Raw genomic sequence first — 14,135 nt, 5'->3', positions numbered from 1 at the left:
AAAAAATGAAAAAAGAAAAATGGAGGGAAAAATATCAGTGCAGCAAAGGGTGTTAAAAGTAGCCGGGTACGTGTACAATACTTCAATTATATCTCCTCCAGACAGAAAGAGAGTATTACGAGCTACGATGAAGTTACCCAAGAGACGTATAAAGCTTGCAGCACCTGGTATTTCCAGGAGGTCACCCATCCAAGTACTGACCAGGACCTGCCCCGTTCAGCTTACGCGATCTGACGAGATCGAGCGCGTTCAGGACGGTGTGGACACAAGCCGAGAGGCCTGGTTGCATGATGTCTCTTAATGGTTGGCGGGTATTGACGGAACTTCCAGCAAAAAAAAAAAAAAAGAAAAACGGAGGGAAAAATATCAGTGCAGCAAAGGATGTTGAAAGTAGCCAGGTACGTGTACAATACTTCAATTATATCTCCTCCAGACAGAAAGAGAGTATTAAGAGCTACGATATAGTTACCCAGGAGACGTAAAAAGCTTGCAGAACCAGGTATTTCCAGGAGGTCCCACATTCAAGTAATGACCAGGCCCTGCCCCGTTTAGCTTCCGAGATCTGACGAGATGGGGCACGTTCAGGACGGTGTGGTTGCAAGCCAAGAGGCCTGGCTGTATGATGTCTCTTAAAGGCTGGAGGGTATTGATGGAACTTCCAGCAAAAAAAAAAAAAAAAGAAAAACGGAGGGAAAAATATCAGTGCAGCAAAGGGTGTTGAAAGTAGCTGGGTACGTGTACAATTCTTCAATTATATCTCCTCCAGACTGAAAGAGAGTATTAAGAGCTACGATGAAGTTACACAGGATACGTAAAAAGCTTGCATCACCTGGTATTTCCAGGAGGTCACCCATCCAAGTACTAACCAGGCCCTGGCCCGTTTAGTTTCCAAGGTCTGACGAGATCGGGCGCGTTCAGGACGGTGTGGCCGCAAGCCAAGAGGCCTGGCTGCATGATGTCTCTAAATGGCTGGAGGATATTGACAGAACTTCCAGCAAAAAAAAATGAAAAAAGAAAAATGGAGGGAAAAATATCAGTGCAGCAAAGGGTGTTAAAAGTAGCCGGGTACGTGTACAATACTTCAATTATATCTCCTCCAGACAGAAAAAGAGTATAAAGAGCTACGATGAAGTTACCCAGGAGACGTAAAAGCTTGTAGCACCAGGTTTTTCTAGGAGGTCTCACATTCAAGTACTGACCAGGTCCTGCCCCGTTTCGTTTCCGAGATCTGATGAGATCGGGCGCGTTCAGGTCTGTGTGTCCGCAAGCCGAGATGCCTGGTTGCATGATGTCTCTTAAAGGCTGGCGGATATTGATGGAACTTCCAGAAAAAATAAAAAAGAAAAAGAAAAATGGCGGGAAAAATATCAGTGCAGCAAAGGGTGTTAAAAGTAGCCGGGTACGTGTACAATTCTTTAATTATATCTCCTCCAGACAGAAATAGAGTATTAAAAGCTACGATGAAGTTACCCAGGAGACGAAAAAGCTTGCAGCACCTGGTATTTCCAGGAGGTCACCCATCCAAGTACTGACGAGGCCCTGCACCGTTTAGCTTCCGAGATCTGATGAGATCGACCGCGTTCAGGACGGTGTGGCCGCAAGCCAAGCAGCCTGGCTGCATGATGTCTCTTAAAGGCTGGAGGGTATTGACGGAACTTCCAGCAAAAAAAAAAAAGAAAAAAAAAAAATGGAGGGAAAAATATCTGTGCAGTAAAGGGTGTTGAAAGTAGCCGGGTACGTGTACAATTCTTCAATTAAATCTCCTCCAGACAGAAAGAGAGTATTAAAAGCTACGACGAAGTTCCCCAGGTGACGTAAAAAGCTTGCAGCACCTGGTACTTCCAGGAGGTCTCCCATCCAAGTACTGACCAGGTCCTGCCCCGTTTAGTTTCTGAGATCTGACGAGATCGGGCGCGTTCAGGACGGTGTGGCCACAAGCCGAGACGCCTGGCTGCATGATGTCTCTTAAAGGCTGGCGGGTATTGACGGAATTTCCAGCATAAAAAAAAAAAAAAAAATAGAAAAATGGAGGGAAAAATATCAGTGCAGGAAAGGGTGTTGAAAGTAGCCGGGTACGTGTACAATTCTTCAATTATATCTCCTCCAGACAGAAAGAGAGTATTAAGAGCTACGATAAAGTTACCCAGGAGAAGTAAAAAGCTTGCAGCACCTGGTATTTCCAGGAGGTCACCCATCCAAGTACTGACCAGGCCCTGCCCCGTTTAGCTTCCGAGATCTGACGAGATCGGGCGCATTCAGGACGGTGTGGCCACAAGCCGAGACGCCTGGCTGCATGATGTCTCTTAAAGGTTGGCGGGTATTGACGGAACTTCCAGCAAAAAAAAAAAAGAAAAAAGAAAAATGGTGGGAAACATATCAGTGCAGCAAAGTGTGTTGAAAGTAGCCGGGTACGTGTACAATTCTTTAATTATATCTCCTCCAGACTGAAAGAGAGTATTAAGAGCTACGATGAAGTTACCCAGGGGACGTAAAAAGCTTGCAGCACCTGGTATTTCCAGGAGGTCACCCATCCAAGTACTGTCTAGGCCCTGCCCCATTTAGCTTCCGAGATCTGATGAGATCAGGCGCGTTCAGGACGGTGTGGCCGCAAGCCAAGAGGCCTGGCTGCATGATGTCTCTTAAAGGCTGGCGGGTATTGACGGAACTTCCAGCAAAAAAAAAAAAAAAAAATAGAAAAAGGGAGGGAAAAATATCAGTGCAGCAAAGGGTGTTGAAAGTAGCCGGGTACATGTACAATTCTTCAATTATATCTCCTCCAGACAGATAGAGAGTATTAAGAGCTACGATAAAGTTACCCAGGAGACGTAAAAGCTTTCAGCACTAGGTATTTCCAGTCGGTCTCACATTCATGTACTAACCATGTCCTGCCCCGTTTAGCTTCCGAGATCTGACGAGATCGGGCGCGTTCAGTATGGTGTGGCCGCAAGCCGAGATGCCTGGCTGCATGATGTCTCTTAAAGGATGGCGGGTATTGACGGAATTTCCAGCAAAAAAAAAAAAGAAAAATAGAGGGAAAAATATCAGTGCAGCAAAGGGTGTTGAAAGTAGCCGGGTACGTGTACAATTCTTCAATTATATCTCCTCCAGACAGAAAGAGAGAATTAAGAGCTACGATGCAGTTACCCAGGAGACGTAAAAAGCTTGCAGCACCTGGTATTTCCAGGAGGTCACACATCCATGTACTGACCAGGCCCTGCCCCGTTTAGCTTCCGAAATCTGATATGATCGGGCGCATTCAGGACGGTGTGACTACAAGCCAAGAGGCCTGGCTGCATGATGTCTCTTAAAGGCTGGCGGATATTGACGGAACTTCCAGCAAAAAAATAAAATAAAAAGAAAAATGGAGGGAAAAATATCAGTGCAGCAAAGGGTGTTGAAAGTAGCCTAGTACGTGTACAATTCTTCAATTATATCTCCTGGAGACAGAAAGAGAGTATTAAGAGCTACGATGAAGTTACCCAGGAGACGTAAAAGGCTTGCAGCACCTGGTATTTCTAGGAGGTCTCCCATCCAAGTACTGACCAGGCCCTGCCCCGTTTAGCTTCCGAAATCTGACGAGATTGGGCGCATTCAGGACGGTGTGGCCGCAAGCCGAGAGACCTGGCTGAATGATGTCTCTTAAAGGCTGGCGGGTATTGACGGAATTTCCAGCAAAAAAAAAAAAAAAAAAAAATAGAAAAATGGAGGGAAAAATATCTGTGCAGGAAAGGGTGTTGAAAGTAGCTGGGTACGTGTACAATTCTTCAATTATATCTCCTGCAGACGGAAAGAGAGTATTAAGAGCTACGATGAAGTTACCCAGGAGACGTAAACAGCTTGCAGCACCTGGTATTTCTAGGAGGTCTCCCATCCAAGTACTGACCAGGCCCTGCCCCGTTTAGCTTCCGAGATCTGACGAGATCGGGCGCATTCAGGACGGTGTGGCCACAATCCGAAAGGCCTGGCTGCATGATGTCTCTTAAAGGTTGACGGGTATTGACGGAACTTCCAGCAAAAAAAAAAAAAAAAAAAAAAAAAAAAAGAAAAATGGATGGAAAAATATCAGTGCAGCAAAGGGTGTTGACAGTAGCTGGGTACGTGTACAATACTTCAATTATATCTCCTCCAGACAGATAGAGAGTATTAAGAGCTACGATAAAGTTACCCAGGAGACGTAAAAGCTAGCAGCACCAGGTACTTCCAGGAGGTCTCACATTCATGTACTGACCAGGTCCTGCCCCGTTTAGCTTCCGAGATCTGACGAGATCGGGCGCGTTCAGGATGGTGTGGCCGCAAGCCGAGATGCCTGGCTGCATGATGTCTCTTAAAGGCTGGCGGGTATTGACGGAACTGCCAGCAAAAAAAAAAAAGAAAAATAGAGGGAAATATACCAGTGCAGCAAAGGGTGTTGAAAGTAGCCGGGTACGTGTACAATTCTTCAATTATATCTCCTGGAGACAGAAAGAGAGTATTAAGAGCTACGATGAAGTTACCCAGGAGACGTAAAAAGCTTGCAGCACCTGGTATTTCTAGGAGGTCTCCCATCCAAGTACTGACCAGGCCCTGCCCCGTTTAGCTTCCGAGATCTGACGAGATCGGGCGCATTCAGGACGGTGTGGCCACAAGCCGAAAGGCCTGGCTGCATGATGTCTCTTAAAGGTTGGCGGGTATTGACGGAACTTCCAGCAAAAAAAAAAAAAAAAAAAATAGAAAAATGGAGGGAAAAATATCAGTGCAGGAAAGGGTGTTGAAAGTAGCCGGGTACTTGTACAATTCTTCAATTATATCTCCTGGAGACAGAAAGAGAGTATTAAGAGCTACGATGAAGTTACCCAGGAGACGTAAAAGGCTTGCAGCACCTGGTATTTCTAGGAGGTCTCCCATCCAAGTACTGACCAGGCCCTGCCCCGTTTAGCTTCCGAAATCTGACGAGATTGGGCGCATTCAGGACGGTGTGGCCGCAAGCCGAGAGACCTGGCTGAATGATGACTCTTAAAGGTTGGCGGGTATTGACGGAATTTCCAGCAAAAAAAAAAAAAAAAAAAATAGAAAAATGGAGGGAAAAATATCTGTGCAGGAAAGGGTGTTGAAAGTAGCTGGGTACGTGTACAATTCTTCAATTATATCTCCTGCAGACAGAAAGAGAGTATTAAGAGCTACGATGAAGTTACCCAGGAGACGTAAACAGCTTGCAGCACCTGGTATTTCTAGGAGGTCTCCCATCCAAGTACTGACCAGGCCCTGCCCCGTTTAGCTTCCGAGATCTGACGAGATCGGGCGCATTCAGGACGGTGTGGCCACAATCCGAAAGGCCTGGCTGCATGATGTCTCTTAAAGGTTGGCGGGTATTGACGGAACTTCCAGCAAAAAAAAAAAAAAGAAAAATGGATGGAAAAATATCAGTGCAGCAAAGGTTGTTGACAGTAGCTGGGTACGTGTACAATACTTCAATTATATCTCCTCCAGACAGATAGAGAGTATTAAGAGCTACGATAAAGTTACCCAGGAGACGTAAAAGCTAGCAGCACCAGGTACTTCCAGGAGGTCTCACATTCATGTACTGACCAGGTCCTGCCCCGTATAGCTTCCGAGATCTGACGAGATCGGGCGCGTTCAGGATGGTGTGGCCGCAAGCCGAGATGCCTGGCTGCATGATGTCTCTTAAAGGCTGGCGGGTATTGACGGAACTGCCAGCAAAAAAAAAAAAGAAAAATAGAGGGAAATATACCAGTGCAGCAAAGGGTGTTGAAAGTAGCCGGGTACGTGTACAATTCTTCAATTATATCTCCTGGAGACAGAAAGAGAGTATTAAGAGCTACAATGAAGTTACCCAGGAGACGTAAAAAGCTTGCAGCACCTGGTATTTCTAGGAGGTCTCCCATCCAAGTACTGACCAGGCCCTGCCCCGTTTAGCTTCCGAGATCTGACGAGATCGGGCGCATTCAGGACGGTGTGGCCACAAGCCGAAAGGCCTGGCTGCATGATGTCTCTTAAAGGTTGGCGGGTATTGACGGAACTTCCAGCAAAAAAAAAAAAAAAAAAAATAGAAAAATGGAGGGAAAAATATCAGTGCAGGAAAGGGTGTTGAAAGTAGCCGGGTACGTGTACAATTCTTCAATTATATCTCCTGGAGACAGAAAGAGAGTATTAAGAGCTACGATGAAGTTACCCAGGAGACGTAAAAAGCTTGCAGCACCTGGTATTTCTAGGAGGTCTACCATCCAAGTACTGACCAGGCCCTGCCCCGTTTAGCTTCCGAGATCTGACGAGATCGGGCGCATTCAAGACGGTGTGGCCACAAGCCGAAAGGCCTGGCTGCATGATGTCTCTTAAAGGTTGGCGGGTATTGACGGAACTTCCAGCAAAAAATAAAAATAAAAAAAGAAAAAAGAAAAATGGATGGAAAAATATCAGTGCAGCAAAGGGTGTTGACAGTAGCTGGATACGTGTACAATACTTCAATTATATCTCCTCCAGACAGAGAGAGAGTATTAAGAGCTACGATAAAGTTACCCAGGAGACGTAAAAGCTTGCAGCACTAGGTATTTCCAGGAGGTCTCACATTCATGTACTGACCAGGTCCTGCCCCGTTTAGCTTCCGAGATCTGACGAGATCGGGCGCGTTCAGGATGGTGTGGCCGCAAGCCGAGATGCCTGGCTGCATGATGTCTCTTAAAGGCTGGCGGGTATTGACGGAACTTCCAGCAAAAAAAAAAAAAAAAAAAATAGAAAAATGGAGGGAAAAATATCAGTGCAGCAAAGGGTGTTGAAAGTAGCCGGGTACGTGTACAATTCTTCAATTATATCTCCTCCAGACAGAAAGAGAGAATTAAGAGCTACGATAAAGTTACCCAGGAGACGTAAAAGCTTGCAGCACCAGGTATTTCCAGGAGGTCTCCCATCCAAGTACTGACCAGGTCCTGCCCCGTTTAGCTTCCGAGATCTGACGAGATCGGGCGCATTCAGGACGGTGTGGCCACAAGCCGAAAGGCCTGGCTGCATGATGTCTCTTAAAGGTTGGCGGGTATTGACGGAACTTCCAGCAAAAAATAAAAATAAAAAAATAAAAAAGAAAAATGGATGGAAAAATATCAGTGCAGCAAAGGGTGTTGACAGTAGCTGGATACGTGTACAATACTTCAATTATATCTCCTCCAGACAGAGAGAGAGTATTAAGAGCTACGATAAAGTTACCCAGGAGACGTAAAAGCTTGCAGCACTAGGTATTTCCAGGAGGTCTCACATTCATGTACTGACCAGGTCCTGCCCCGTTTAGCTTCCGAGATCTGACGAGATCGGGCGCGTTCAGGATGGTGTGGCCGCAAGCCGAGATGCCTGGCTGCATGATGTCTCTTAAAGGCTGGCGGGTATTGACGGAACTTCCAGCAAAAAAAAAAAAAAAAAAAAATAGAAAAATGGAGGGAAAAATATCAGTGCAGCAAAGGGTGTTGAAAGTAGCCGGGTACGTGTACAATTCTTCAATTATATCTCCTGGAGACAGAAAGAGAGTATTAAGAGCTACGATGAAGTTACCCAGGAGACGTAAAAAGCTTGCAGCACCTGGTATTTCCAGGAGGTCACACATCCATGTACTGACCAGGCCCTGCCCCGTTTAGCTTCCGAAATCTGATATGATCGGGCGCATTCAGGACGGTGTGACTACAAGCCAAGAGGCCTGGCTGCATGATGTCTCTTAAAGGCTGGCGGATATTGACGGAACTTCCAGCAAAAAAATAAAATAAAAAGAAAAATGGAGGGAAAAATATCAGTGCAGCAAAGGGTGTTGAAAGTAGCGTAGTACGTGTACAATTCTTCAATTATATCTCCTGGAGACAGAAAGAGAGTATTAAGAGCTACGATGAAGTTACCCAGGAGACGTAAAAAGCTTGCAGCACCTGGTATTTCTAGGAGGTCTCCCATCCAAGTACTGACCAGGCCCTGCCCCGTTTAGCTTCCGAGATCTGACGAGATCGGGCGCATTCAGGACGGTGTGGCCACAAGCCGAAAGGCCTGGCTGCATGATGTCTCTTAAAGGATGGCGGGTATTGACGGAACTTCCAGCAAAAAATAAAAATAAAAAAATAAAAAAGAAAAATGGATGGAAAAATATCAGTGCAGCAAAGGGTGTTGACAGTAGCTGGATACGTGTACAATACTTCAATTATATCTCCTCCAGACAGAGAGAGAGTATTAAGAGCTACAATAAAGTTACCCAGGAGACGTAAAAGCTTGCAGCACTAGGTATTTCCAGGAGGTCTCACATTCATGTACTGACCAGGTCCTGCCCCGTTTAGCTTCCGAGATCTGACGAGATCGGGCGCGTTCAGGATGGTGTGGCCGCAAGCCGAGATGCCTGGCTGCATGATGTCTCTTAAAGGCTGGCGGGTATTGACGGAACGTCCAGCAAAAAAAAAAAAAAAAAAAAATAGAAAAATGGAGGGAAAAATATCAGTGCAGCAAAGGGTGTTGAAAGTAGCCGTGTACGTGTACAATTCTTCAATTATATCTCCTGGAGACAGAAAGAGAGTATTAAGAGCTACGATGAAGTTACCCAGGAGACGTAAAAAGCTTGCAGCACCTGGTATTTCCAGGAGGTCACACATCCATGTACTGACCAGGCCCTGCCCCGTTTAGCTTCCGAAATCTGATATGATCGGGCGCATTCAGGACGGTGTGACTACAAGCCAAGAGGCCTGGCTGCATGATGTCTCTTAAAGGCTGGCGGATATTGACGGAACTTCCAGCAAAAAAATAAAATAAAAAGAAAAATGGAGGGAAAAATATCAGTGCAGCAAAGGGTGTTGAAAGTAGCCTAGTACGTGTACAATTCTTCAATTATATCTCCTGGAGACAGAAAGAGAGTATTAAGAGCTACGATGAAGTTACCCAGGAGACGTAAAAGGCTTGCAGCACCTGGTATTTCTAGGAGGTCTCCCATCCAAGTACTGACCAGGCCCTGCCCCGTTTAGCTTCCGAGATCTGACGAGATTGGGCGCATTCAGGACGGTGTGGCCGCAAGCCGAGAGGCCTGGCTGAATGATGTCTCTTAAAGGTTGGCGGGTATTGACGGAACTTCCAGCAAAAAAAAAAAAAAAAAAAAAAAAGAAAAATGGATGGAAAAATATCAGTGCAGCAAAGGGTGTTGACAGTAGCTGGATACGTGTACAATTCTTCAATTAAATCTCCTGCAGACAGAAAGAGAGAATTAAGAGCTACGATAAAGTTACCCAGGACACGTAAAAGCTTGCAGCACCAGGTATTTCCAGGAGGTCTCCCATCCAAGTACTGACCAGGTCCTGCCCCGTTTAGCTTCCGAGATCTTACGCGATCGGGCGCGTTCAGGACGGTGTGGCCGCAAGCCGAGAGGCCTGGCTGCATGATGTCTCTTAAAGGTTGGCGGGTATTGACGGAACTTCCAGCAAAAAAAAAAAAAAAAAAAAAAAAAGAAAAAAGAAAAATGGATGGAAAAATATCAGTGCAGCAAAGGGTGTTGACAGTAGCTGGGTACGTGTACAATACTTCAATTATATCTCCTCCAGACAGATAGAGAGTATTAAGAGCTACGATAAAGTTACCCAGGAGACGTAAAAGCTAGCAGCACCAGGTACTTCCAGGAGGTCTCACATTCATGTACTGACCAGGTCCTGCCCCGTATAGCTTCCGAGATCTGACGAGATCGGGCGCGTTCAGGATGGTGTGGCCGCAAGCCGAGATGCCTGGCTGCATGATGTCTCTTAAAGGCTGGCGGGTATTGACGGAACTGCCAGCAAAAAAAAAAAAGAAAAATAGAGGGAAATATACCAGTGCAGCAAAGGGTGTTGAAAGTAGCCGGGTACGTGTACAATTCTTCAATTATATCTCCTGGAGACAGAAAGAGAGTATTAAGAGCTACAATGAAGTTACCCAGGAGACGTAAAAAGCTTGCAGCACCTGGTATTTCTAGGAGGTCTCCCATCCAAGTACTGACCAGGCCCTGCCCCGTTTAGCTTCCGAGATCTGACGAGATCGGGCGCATTCAGGACGGTGTGGCCACAAGCCGAAAGGCCTGGCTGCATGATGTCTCTTAAAGGTTGGCGGGTATTGACGGAACTTCCAGCAAAAAAAAAAAAAAAAAAAATAGAAAAATGGAGGGAAAAATATCAGTGCAGGAAAGGGTGTTGAAAGTAGCCGGGTACGTGTACAATTCTTCAATTATATCTCCTGGAGACAGAAAGAGAGTATTAAGAGCTACGATGAAGTTACCCAGGAGACGTAAAAAGCTTGCAGCACCTGGTATTTCTAGGAGGTCTACCATCCAAGTACTGACCAGGCCCTGCCCCGTTTAGTTTCCGAGATCTGACGAGATCGGGCGCATTCAAGACGGTGTGGCCACAAGCCGAAAGGCCTGGCTGCATGATGTCTCTTAAAGGTTGGCGGGTATTGACGGAACTTCCAGCAAAAAATAAAAATAAAAAAAGAAAAAAGAAAAATGGATGGAAAAATATCAGTGCAGCAAAGGGTGTTGACAGTAGCTGGATACGTGTACAATACTTCAATTATATCTCCTCCAGACAGAGAGAGAGTATTAAGAGCTACGATAAAGTTACCCAGGAGACGTAAAAGCTTGCAGCACTAGGTATTTCCAGGAGGTCTCACATTCATGTACTGACCAGGTCCTGCCCCGTTTAGCTTCCGAGATCTGACGAGATCGGGCGCGTTCAGGATGGTGTGGCCGCAAGCCGAGATGCCTGGCTGCATGATGTCTCTTAAAGGCTGGCGGGTATTGACGGAACTTCCAGGAAAAAAAAAAAAGAAAAATAGAGGGAAATATACCAGTGCAGCAAAGGGTGTTGAAAGTAGCCGGGTACGTGTACAATTCTTCAATTATATCTCCTGGAGACAGAAAGAGAGTATTAAGAGCTACGATGAAGTCACCCAGGAGACGTAAAAAGCTTGCAGCACCTGGTATTTCTAGGAGGTCTCCCATCCAAGTACTGACCAGGCCCTGCCCCGTTTAGCTTCCGAGATCTGACGAGATCGGGCGCATTCAGGACGGTGTGGCCACAAGCCGAAAGGCCTGGCTGCATGATGTCTCTTAAAGGTTGGCGGGTATTGACGGAACTTCCAGCAAAAAAGAAAAAGAAAAAAAGAAAAAAGAAAAATGGATGGAAAAATATCAGTGCAGCAAAGGGTGTTGACAGTAGCTGGATACGTGTACAATACTTCAATTATATCTCCTCCAGACAGAGAGAGAGTATTAAGAGCTACGATAAAGTTACCCAGGACACGTAAAAGCTTGCAGCACTAGGTATTTCCAGGAGGTCTCACATTCATGTACTGACCAGGTCCTGCCCCGTTTAGCTTCCGAGATCTGACGAGATCGGGAGCGTTCAGGATGGTGTGGCCGCAAGCCGAGATGCCTGGCTGCATGATGTCTCTTAAAGGCTGGCGGGTATTGACGGAACTTCCAGCAAAAAAAAAAAAGAAAAATAGAGGGAAATATACCAGTGCAGCAAAGGGTGTTGAAAGTAGCCGGGTACGTGTACAATTCTTCAATTATATCTCCTGGAGACAGAAAGAGAGTATTAAGAGCTACGATGAAGTTACCCAGGAGACGTAAAAAGCTTGCAGCACCTGGTATTTCTAGGAGGTCTCCCATCCAAGTACTGACCAGACCCTGCCCCGTTCAGCTTCCGAGATCTTACGCGATCGGGCGCATTCAGGACGGTGTGGCCACAAGCCGAAAGGCCTGGCTGCATGATGTCTCTTAAAGGTTGGCGGGTATTGACGGAACTTCCAGCAAAAAAAATAAAAAATAAAATAAAAAAGAATAATGGATGGAAAAATATCAGTGCAGCAAAGGGTGTTGACAGTAGCTGGATACGTGTACAATACTTCAATTATATCTCCACCAGACAGAGAGAGAGTATTAAGAGCTACGATAAAGTTACCCAGGAGACGTAAAAGCTTGCAGCACTAGGTATTTCCAGGAGGTCTCACATTCATGTACTGACCAGGTCCTGCCCCGTTTAGCTTCCGAGATCTGACGAGATCGGGCGCGTTCAGGATGGTGTGGCCGCAAGCCGAGATGCCTGGCTACATGATGTCTCTTAAAGGCTGGCGGGTATTGACGGAACTGCCAGCAAAAAAAAAAAGAAAAATACAGGGAAATATACCAGTGCAGCAAAGGGTGTTGAAAGTAGCCGGGTACGTGTACAATTCTTCAATTATATCTCCTGGAGACAGAAAGAGAGTATTAAGAGCTACGAAGAAGTTACCCAGGAGACGTAAAAAGCTTGCAGCACTGGTATTTCTAGGAGGTCTCCCATCCAAGTACTGACCAGACCCTGCCCCGTTCAGCTTCCGAGATCTGACGAGATCGGGCGCATTCAGGACGGTGTGGCCACAAGCCGAAAGGCCTGGCTGCATGATGTCTCTTAAAGGTTGGCGGGTATTGACGGAACTTCCAGCAAAAGAAAAAAAAAAAAAAAATAGAAAATTGGAGGGAAAAATATCAGTGCAGGAAAGGGGGTTGAAAGTAGCCGGGTACGTGTACAATTCTTCAATTATATCTCCTGCAGACTGAGAGAGAGTATTAAGAGCTACGATAAAGTTACCCAGGAGACGTAAAAGCTTGCAGCACCTGGTATTTCCAGGAGGTCTCACATTCAAGGACTGACCAGGTCCTGCCCCGTTTAGCTTCCGAGATCTGACGATATCATGCGCATTCAGGACGGTGTGGCCGAAAGCCGAGAGGCCCGGCTGCATGATGTCTCTTTAAGGCTGGCGGGTATTGACGGAACTTCCAGCAAAAAAAAAAAGAAAAAAGAAAAATGGAGGGAAAAATATCAGTGCAGCAAAGGGTTTTGAAAGTAGCCGGGTACGTGTACAATTCTTCAATAATATCTCCTACAGACTGAAAGAGAGTATTAAGAGCTATGATGAAGTTACCCAGGAGACGTAAAAAGCTTGCAGCACCTGGTATTTCTAGGAGGTCTCCCATCCAAGTACTGACCAGACCCTGCCCCGTTCAGCTTCCGAGATCTTACGCGATCGGGCGCATTCAGGACGGTGTGGCCACAAGCCGAAAGGCCTGGCTGCATGATGTCTCTTAAAGGTTGGCGGGTATTGACGGAACTTCCAGCAAAAAAAAAAAAAAAAAAAATAGAAAAATGGAGGGAAAAATATCAGTGCAGGAAAGGGTGTTGAAAGTAGCCGGGTACGTGTACAATTCTTCAATTATATCTCCTGGAGACAGAAAGAGAGTATTAAGAGCTACGATGAAGTTACCCAGGAGACGTAAAAAGCTTGCAGCACCTGGTATTTCTAGGAGGTCTCCCATCCAAGTACTGACCAGGCCCTGCCCCGTTTAGCTTCCGAGATCTGACGAGATCGGGCGCGTTCAGGACGGTGTGGCCAAAAGCCGAAAGGCCTGGCTGCATGATGTCTCTTAAAGGTTGGCGGGTATTGACGGAACTTCCAGCAAAAAATAAAAATAAAAAAAGAAAAAAGAAAAATGGATGGAAAAATATCAGTGCAGCAAAGGGTGTTGACAGTAGCTGGATACGTGTACAATACTTCAATTATATCTCCACCAGACAGAGAGAGAGTATTAAGAGCTACGATAAAGTTACCCAGGAGACGTAAAAGCTTGCAGCACTAGGTATTTCCAGGAGGTCTCACATTCATGTACTGACCAGGTCCTGCCCCGTTTAGCTTCCGAGATCTGACGAGATCGGGCGCGTTCAGGATGGTGTGGCCGCAAGCCGAGATGCCTGGCTACATGATGTCTCTTAAAGGCTGGCGGGTATTGACGGAACTGCCAGCAAAAAAAAAAAGAAAAATACAGGGAAATATACCAGTGCAGCAAAGGGTGTTGAAAGTAGCCGGGTACGTGTACAATTCTTCAATTATATCTCCTGGAGACAGAAAGAGAGTATTAAGAGCTACGATGAAGTTACCCAGGAGACGTAAAAAGCTTGCAGCACTGGTATTTCTAGGAGGTCTCCCATCCAAGTACTGACCAGACCCTGCCCCGTTCAGCTTCCGAGATCTTACGCGATCGGGCGCATTCAGGACGGTGTGGCCACAAGCCGAAAGGCCTGGCTGCATGATGTCTCTTAAAGGTTGGCGGGTATTGACGGAACTTCCAGCAA

The 14,135-nt window shown here is 46.1% G+C and overlaps 13 non-coding genes and 27 pseudogenes across 13 annotated transcripts; all 40 read right to left on the bottom strand.

The window, feature by feature from the left end:
* Positions 1-152: 152 nt before the first annotated feature.
* On the bottom strand, positions 153-271 carry LOC136720364 (uncharacterized; annotated as a pseudogene).
* A 213-nt stretch (positions 272-484) lies between these two features.
* On the bottom strand, positions 485-603 carry LOC136720397 (uncharacterized; annotated as a pseudogene).
* Positions 604-817: 214 nt separating this feature from the next.
* Positions 818-936, bottom strand: LOC136720307 (uncharacterized; annotated as a pseudogene).
* A 548-nt stretch (positions 937-1,484) lies between these two features.
* Positions 1,485-1,603, bottom strand: LOC136720324 (uncharacterized; annotated as a pseudogene).
* Positions 1,604-1,820: 217 nt separating this feature from the next.
* On the bottom strand, positions 1,821-1,939 carry LOC136720314 (uncharacterized; annotated as a pseudogene).
* Positions 1,940-2,158: 219 nt separating this feature from the next.
* Positions 2,159-2,277, bottom strand: LOC136720407 (5S ribosomal RNA). The gene has a single exon (XR_010805461.1). It is a non-coding gene; the product is annotated as a 5S ribosomal RNA (ribosomal RNA).
* A 217-nt stretch (positions 2,278-2,494) lies between these two features.
* LOC136720430 (5S ribosomal RNA) lies at positions 2,495-2,613 on the bottom strand. Its single transcript, XR_010805482.1, has one exon. It is a non-coding gene; the product is annotated as a 5S ribosomal RNA (ribosomal RNA).
* Positions 2,614-2,830: 217 nt separating this feature from the next.
* Positions 2,831-2,949, bottom strand: LOC136720392 (uncharacterized; annotated as a pseudogene).
* A 210-nt stretch (positions 2,950-3,159) lies between these two features.
* On the bottom strand, positions 3,160-3,278 carry LOC136720350 (uncharacterized; annotated as a pseudogene).
* Positions 3,279-3,494: 216 nt separating this feature from the next.
* Positions 3,495-3,613, bottom strand: LOC136720449 (uncharacterized; annotated as a pseudogene).
* Positions 3,614-3,834: 221 nt separating this feature from the next.
* Positions 3,835-3,953, bottom strand: LOC136720425 (5S ribosomal RNA). Its single transcript, XR_010805477.1, has one exon. It is a non-coding gene; the product is annotated as a 5S ribosomal RNA (ribosomal RNA).
* Positions 3,954-4,179: 226 nt separating this feature from the next.
* LOC136720331 (uncharacterized) lies at positions 4,180-4,298 on the bottom strand (annotated as a pseudogene).
* Positions 4,299-4,508: 210 nt separating this feature from the next.
* LOC136720394 (5S ribosomal RNA) lies at positions 4,509-4,627 on the bottom strand. Its single transcript, XR_010805455.1, has one exon. It is a non-coding gene; the product is annotated as a 5S ribosomal RNA (ribosomal RNA).
* A 220-nt stretch (positions 4,628-4,847) lies between these two features.
* On the bottom strand, positions 4,848-4,966 carry LOC136720448 (uncharacterized; annotated as a pseudogene).
* Positions 4,967-5,186: 220 nt separating this feature from the next.
* LOC136720424 (5S ribosomal RNA) lies at positions 5,187-5,305 on the bottom strand. Its single transcript, XR_010805476.1, has one exon. It is a non-coding gene; the product is annotated as a 5S ribosomal RNA (ribosomal RNA).
* A 211-nt stretch (positions 5,306-5,516) lies between these two features.
* On the bottom strand, positions 5,517-5,635 carry LOC136720363 (uncharacterized; annotated as a pseudogene).
* Positions 5,636-5,845: 210 nt separating this feature from the next.
* LOC136720382 (5S ribosomal RNA) lies at positions 5,846-5,964 on the bottom strand. Its single transcript, XR_010805454.1, has one exon. It is a non-coding gene; the product is annotated as a 5S ribosomal RNA (ribosomal RNA).
* Positions 5,965-6,184: 220 nt separating this feature from the next.
* On the bottom strand, positions 6,185-6,303 carry LOC136720434 (5S ribosomal RNA). The gene has a single exon (XR_010805485.1). It is a non-coding gene; the product is annotated as a 5S ribosomal RNA (ribosomal RNA).
* Positions 6,304-6,527: 224 nt separating this feature from the next.
* Positions 6,528-6,646, bottom strand: LOC136720340 (uncharacterized; annotated as a pseudogene).
* Positions 6,647-6,865: 219 nt separating this feature from the next.
* Positions 6,866-6,984, bottom strand: LOC136720332 (5S ribosomal RNA). The gene has a single exon (XR_010805450.1). It is a non-coding gene; the product is annotated as a 5S ribosomal RNA (ribosomal RNA).
* Positions 6,985-7,208: 224 nt separating this feature from the next.
* On the bottom strand, positions 7,209-7,327 carry LOC136720339 (uncharacterized; annotated as a pseudogene).
* A 221-nt stretch (positions 7,328-7,548) lies between these two features.
* On the bottom strand, positions 7,549-7,667 carry LOC136720349 (uncharacterized; annotated as a pseudogene).
* A 216-nt stretch (positions 7,668-7,883) lies between these two features.
* On the bottom strand, positions 7,884-8,002 carry LOC136720369 (5S ribosomal RNA). Its single transcript, XR_010805453.1, has one exon. It is a non-coding gene; the product is annotated as a 5S ribosomal RNA (ribosomal RNA).
* A 224-nt stretch (positions 8,003-8,226) lies between these two features.
* On the bottom strand, positions 8,227-8,345 carry LOC136720338 (uncharacterized; annotated as a pseudogene).
* Positions 8,346-8,566: 221 nt separating this feature from the next.
* On the bottom strand, positions 8,567-8,685 carry LOC136720348 (uncharacterized; annotated as a pseudogene).
* Positions 8,686-8,901: 216 nt separating this feature from the next.
* On the bottom strand, positions 8,902-9,020 carry LOC136720426 (5S ribosomal RNA). Its single transcript, XR_010805478.1, has one exon. It is a non-coding gene; the product is annotated as a 5S ribosomal RNA (ribosomal RNA).
* Positions 9,021-9,241: 221 nt separating this feature from the next.
* LOC136720423 (5S ribosomal RNA) lies at positions 9,242-9,360 on the bottom strand. The gene has a single exon (XR_010805475.1). It is a non-coding gene; the product is annotated as a 5S ribosomal RNA (ribosomal RNA).
* Positions 9,361-9,589: 229 nt separating this feature from the next.
* LOC136720362 (uncharacterized) lies at positions 9,590-9,708 on the bottom strand (annotated as a pseudogene).
* A 210-nt stretch (positions 9,709-9,918) lies between these two features.
* Positions 9,919-10,037, bottom strand: LOC136720357 (5S ribosomal RNA). The gene has a single exon (XR_010805452.1). It is a non-coding gene; the product is annotated as a 5S ribosomal RNA (ribosomal RNA).
* Positions 10,038-10,257: 220 nt separating this feature from the next.
* Positions 10,258-10,376, bottom strand: LOC136720310 (uncharacterized; annotated as a pseudogene).
* A 224-nt stretch (positions 10,377-10,600) lies between these two features.
* Positions 10,601-10,719, bottom strand: LOC136720337 (uncharacterized; annotated as a pseudogene).
* Positions 10,720-10,929: 210 nt separating this feature from the next.
* LOC136720345 (5S ribosomal RNA) lies at positions 10,930-11,048 on the bottom strand. Its single transcript, XR_010805451.1, has one exon. It is a non-coding gene; the product is annotated as a 5S ribosomal RNA (ribosomal RNA).
* A 224-nt stretch (positions 11,049-11,272) lies between these two features.
* LOC136720342 (uncharacterized) lies at positions 11,273-11,391 on the bottom strand (annotated as a pseudogene).
* Positions 11,392-11,601: 210 nt separating this feature from the next.
* On the bottom strand, positions 11,602-11,720 carry LOC136720328 (uncharacterized; annotated as a pseudogene).
* A 224-nt stretch (positions 11,721-11,944) lies between these two features.
* LOC136720336 (uncharacterized) lies at positions 11,945-12,063 on the bottom strand (annotated as a pseudogene).
* A 209-nt stretch (positions 12,064-12,272) lies between these two features.
* Positions 12,273-12,390, bottom strand: LOC136720351 (uncharacterized; annotated as a pseudogene).
* A 555-nt stretch (positions 12,391-12,945) lies between these two features.
* On the bottom strand, positions 12,946-13,064 carry LOC136720327 (uncharacterized; annotated as a pseudogene).
* A 220-nt stretch (positions 13,065-13,284) lies between these two features.
* Positions 13,285-13,403, bottom strand: LOC136720447 (uncharacterized; annotated as a pseudogene).
* Positions 13,404-13,627: 224 nt separating this feature from the next.
* On the bottom strand, positions 13,628-13,746 carry LOC136720335 (uncharacterized; annotated as a pseudogene).
* Positions 13,747-13,955: 209 nt separating this feature from the next.
* On the bottom strand, positions 13,956-14,073 carry LOC136720365 (uncharacterized; annotated as a pseudogene).
* Between the last annotated feature and the right edge of the window lie 62 nt (positions 14,074-14,135).

This window comes from Amia ocellicauda, unplaced genomic scaffold (genome assembly GCF_036373705.1).
Source record: "Amia ocellicauda isolate fAmiCal2 unplaced genomic scaffold, fAmiCal2.hap1 HAP1_SCAFFOLD_103, whole genome shotgun sequence".
NCBI lineage: Eukaryota > Metazoa > Chordata > Actinopteri > Amiiformes > Amiidae > Amia > Amia ocellicauda.
This window is presented reverse-complemented; position numbering and strand designations above follow the sequence as displayed.